Here is a 5221-nt window from a genome sequence, read left to right as displayed (position 1 = left end):
GACGAGGTCGAGCCAGCGCCTCGGGAGGGGGAGCGCATCCTGCTCCTCAGCCATGTCCATAGAGGTTTTTCTTTGCCTCCGCATCCCTTCTTTAAAGGCATCATGAATCACTTCGGGGCTCAACTTCATCACTTCCCTCCGAATGCCATCGCCCATCTTTCTGCCTTTATCGTTCTGTGCGAATGCTTCATTGGTTGCCCCCCCCCATTGGGGTTTGTTCAAACACATCTTCTCCGCCCGATCCCAAACTATCAAACGTCTTAGTCAGTCGGACGATAAGACGCACCTCCTCCAGCTCTGCGGAGGTTTAAGATTCTAGAAGAAGAGTTGGAGCAGCTATCCTGCTCTCCAGTTGAGTGAGTCAGTTAGGAACTGGCAATCGACGTGGTTCTACTGCCAGGACATCGCCTGTCCGAATGCGTCGACTGGGCTGCCTTCATTTAGTCTAGATCGGCCCGTCCCGCCTAAGCAGCTCGCGCTCTCGAAGGCCGAGAAGAACGACATCCAGCCTTTGGTTGAGGCACTCGTGGATGTCGTCAGGAGGGGGTCACCGGTATAGACCTGCTGGAAGTCTTCCTTGGTCGGCGGATCCAGCCGCTGCAGGCTCGCGACCATGCTATGTGGCACTACACAGGGCCCGAGGATTCCACTTGGACCAACGTGGTGGGTGTACCCGAGGAGAGGGTGACCTCGTGGGTGCTCCAAATCACGGGCCCCTGTGAGAACCCCAAAGGAGCTCGTCAAGTGAAGCCTTACAGCGCGGACCACCCTGGACCGAATCAGGTGAGTGGCATTAGCCGAGTGCATTGAACTGTCTTAATTCCAGTCGCTTACTTATATCTCCGTGTGATGCCTAACGTTTCCGACTAAACTTCATGCAGGCGTGGACCAACTGGTTCTCCCCCGTCTCTAACGGGAGTCCGGAGGAGGAAGAGGAGAAAGGTAGTCAGGAGTGCAGCGTGGAGAGCGCTAAATATGTCTCCGACAGTAGGGAGTCGGAGGAGGAGGACAGCGAGGAAGAGGAAGAGGACGAAGAGCAAGACTCGCCACCTCCTCGGCCAGAGCATCGGAGCAAGCGCCGACACAAGCCCGCCGTCCCTTCAGCTCCTCCTGCGTCGTCGAGTGCCCCGCCTGCCGCTCTGACGGTCCCGAGTGTTCGAGGCACCAAGAGGGCCAGGGACGCCGCCGCTGAGCCCGCATGCCAGTCTTCCAGGGTGCCCAAGCCGAGCGGGCCCAAACCTCAGAAGGCTCTGCCGCGAATGAGGGTTGCTATCCCCGTCACCTCCACGTAAGTGAATCTAACTTTCGGCTCTTTCTGTTATCCGAGTGAACTCCTGCTTTATAAGTCGAATGGATTTCACTCGACAGGGTCGCCACCTCTGCAACCTCTCCGGCCCGCCAAGGGGACGACCCCATGGACACGGACAACGTCGTTTCGTCCCAGCCAGGTGTGTTGCAGGAGAGTCGGGTATTTTATCCCCGCGGACTGCGCCATTCTTTCTTTTTCTGAGACGTCATGTCATTCGGCTTGTCAGGGGCGATTCGCCTGGACGAGGACGACCAGAGGAGAGTCGACCCCGCCGTGGAGCCTGTCCTGGAGCCTGTCCCCGAGGCTGCTCCTCCTGCTGCCACCCCTGCCGCCGACGATCCACCGACTGAAGCGCCTCCACCGACTGAACCGGTGCCGATGGGGGAGGAACCGACTGGGGCGGACCTTGGGATGCCCCAAGAACCTCCGACGATTCCCGGTTCGTCGGGTGCTGAATTCAGCATCCGGCGCCTTCCGGAGGAGCAGGTGGGAGCGGCCAAGGGGGCCATGGTGCAGGCGGAGCTCATGGCTGGAGAAGCCAAGAGGGCTTATGACTCCGTTGCGGCCTTGTACCAGCGGAGCTTGGAGCTGCGCGATGATATCCGAGTAAGTAGTCTAGTAAGTACTTACTTTTCTCCTGTAACCCACTGGGTGGTGTTTTTTTTTTTGCAATGGGTTCACTCCGAGTGAACCCAGTGGGTGTAGTCTCCGAGACTTCTGTCGAGTGCTTGCACCGACAGTTGTCTTTATACATTTTGCCTTTAGTTTGGTTGTGTCCGTAGATAGGATTTCCGAGTGCGAGTACTTGTTGCAGTCGGAGCGCTCTTGCGGTAAGTGTCTCCGAGAGTAAGTTGCACGCAGGTCGGGTAGTATTGGCCTCTGAGGCGTAGGTGAAAACATGCATCTCAATTGAGGTGCATGCCAGTGGTGTCACTCTTAGTGAACCCACTGGGTGTAGTCCCCGAGATCGTTGTCGACTGCTTGCGTCAGCAGGGGTCTGAAGAACTTAGACTGTGAACTGATAAACTTGCTGATTACCCTTTGTTTCTTGGTGGCAGAAAACTTGTGAAATGGGAACGGCCTATGAGGCCCTGAGGGCGGAGAGGAACCAGGTCGCTGGTGAACTTGATGCTGCTATGCTCGCCATGGCCGGCATGAAGGATGCTCTGGAGGGACGAGAGAAGTCTCTAGAGGAGGCTCGGGAGGCGAACAAGGTGTTGATAGAGGAGGTGGAGAGACTGAAGAAACAGAGGACTGAGCTGCACAATCAGATGGCCGTTCGGAACAGACGATGTATAGCTCAGGAGAAGTATGTCAACGACTGGGCTGTGCAGATGATGACTCGTCTGGCTGGTAAGTCTTATGTTTTGCCGAGTGCTTGTACCGTGTGTTGTACACTCGGTTTTTATTGTCTGCTTGCCCGTTTGTTGCAGACTTTTGCGGTGACGCTGAAGCTGAAGCGGCGGCTGTGGAGCGGTCCATTAAGTACAATGTGCCACTCGGCGAGGACGCCAACCGGGATCTGCTCCGGGCGCATATCCGCGTAGGCAAAGTGAGTCCTTTCATCGGCCGACTGAGAGAAGCCGTCGGCCGAATTGACAACGAACTTTGGCCAGAAGACGAGTCGCGGCAGGAGATGGAGACCCTGATGGTGCGACTGGAGGAGATTCCGAGCCGAGTGCAATCGTGGAAGAAATCGGCAGTGCGTTGCGGTGCTGACGTTGCGCTGTCCTTGGTCCGAGTCCATTGCAAGGAGGTGCGGGAAGATAAGTTGAAGACATTGAAGGTCGCCAACACGAAGAAGCTTCGATTCGAAGACTTCATGGAGACGTTCCTTGAGACTGCTACCCGCATCGCTGATGGAATCGACTTGGACACTTTTGTGGAGCCCTCCAGTCCTGGCGCCGGCCCAGCTGACGCGTAATAAAACTTTATTCTCGGTATGCCGAGTGTTTACCTGTAAGATACTCTGGCCACTTCTGTTGGCTGTCATACTTTTAAATCGGTGCGGGTAAGCTTGATCCGCATCGAGTCAGCTATCGTTTCTAGGCTTTTGGAATCGGAATGAAAACATTTAGTCTTTTGTTTGAATACTGTTTTGAGTGCAACGCTTAGTGCGTACTCGGAGAAGATTAATACTTAGGTGATTCTTGATCACAGCTAAGTCCCCGAGTGTGACGCGTAGTGCACAGTCGGAGGATGTTAGTACTTAGGTGATTCTTGATCACAGCTAAGTCTCTGAGTGCAACGCGTAGTGCGCACTCGAAGGAAGGTATTACTTAGATGATTCTTGATCACATCTGAGTCTCCGAGTGTGACGCGTAGTGCACACTCGGAGGGTGTTAGTACTTAGGCGATTCAGGATCGCAGCTAAATCTCCGAGTGCGACGTGTAGTGCACACTCGGAGGAGGTGATTGCTTAGGTGATTCTTGATCACAGCTAAGTCCCCGAGTGCGGCATGTAGTGCACACTCGGAGGAAGTTATTACTTAGGTGATTCGTGATCACGTCTAAGTCTCCGAGTGTGGCGCGGAGTGCGCACTCGGTGAAAAATATTGCTTAGGTGATTCTTGATCACGTCTAAGTCCCCGAGTGCGGCATGTAGTGCACACTCGGAGGAAGTGATTGCTTAGGTGATTCGTGATCACATCTAAGTCTCCGAGTGCGACGTGTAGTGCACACTCGGAGGAAGTTAGTACTTAGGCGATTCAGGATCGCAGCTAAGTCTCCGAGTGCAACGTGTAGTGCACACTCGGAGGAGGTGATTGCTTAGGTGATTCTTGATCACAGCTAAGTCCCCGAGTGCGGCATGTAGTGCACACTCGGAGGAAGTTATTACTTAGGTGATTCTTGATCACATCTAAGTCTCCGAGTGCGACATGTAGTGCACACTCGAAGGAAGTTAGTACTTAGGCGATTCAGGATTGCAGCTAAGTCTCCGAGTGCGACGTGTAGTGCACACTCGGAGGAAGTTAGTACTTAGGCGATTCAGGATCGCAACTAAGTCTCCGAGTGCAACGTGTAGTGCACACTCGGAGGTGGTGATTGCTTAGATGATTCTTGATCACAACTAAGTCCCCGAGTGCGGCATGTAGTGCACACTCGGAGGAAGTTATTACTTAGGTGATTCTTGATCACATCTAAGTCTCCGAGTGCGACGTGTAGTGCACACTCGGAGGAAGTTAGTACTTAGGTGATTCAGGATCGCAGCTAAGTCTCCGAGTGCGACGTGTAGTGCACACTCGGAGGAAGTTAGTACTTAGGCGATTCAGGATCGCAGCTAAGTCTTCGAGTGCGACGTGTAGTGCACACTCGGAGGAGGTGAGTACTTAGGCGATTCTTGATCACAGCTAAGTCCCCGAGTGCGGCGTGTATTGCACACTCGGAGGGGGTTAGTACTTAGGCGATTCGGGATCGCAGCTAAGTTTTTTTTTGTGACCGGAGTCTGCGACCGTGGGAGAACTCTGAATCTGCACAAAACTGAATCTTCTGTATATATTATTTCGTCAAAACTTGTTCGTTACACTGCTTCAGTCGACGATCACATATAAAAACGCTTGAGGAGATCTCCGTTCCATGCGCGCGGCTCGTCTGTCTCCCTCTGAATGTTGTAGAGTCTGTATGCTCCGTTGTTCAGCACCTTGGAGATGATGAAAGGCCCTTCCCAGGCCGGAGCCAACTTGTGTGGTCTTTGTTGATCCACTCGGAGCACTAAATCGCCAGCTTGGAATGTACGACTCCTGATGTGACGCGCATGAAAGCGTCGCAGGTCTTGCTGGTAAATTGCTGAGCGAGTAAGTGCCATCTCGCGCTCTTCCTCTAGAAGATCGACTCCATCTTGCCTTGCTTGCTCTGCTTCAGCTTCGGAGAAGAGTTCGACTCGTGGGGCATTGTGAAGCAGGTCACTCGGAA

The sequence above is a fragment of the Hordeum vulgare genome, chromosome 3H (assembly GCF_904849725.1).
Source record: "Hordeum vulgare subsp. vulgare chromosome 3H, MorexV3_pseudomolecules_assembly, whole genome shotgun sequence".
NCBI classification, from domain to species: domain Eukaryota; kingdom Viridiplantae; phylum Streptophyta; class Magnoliopsida; order Poales; family Poaceae; genus Hordeum; species Hordeum vulgare.
Note: the sequence above shows the minus strand (reverse complement) of the source record.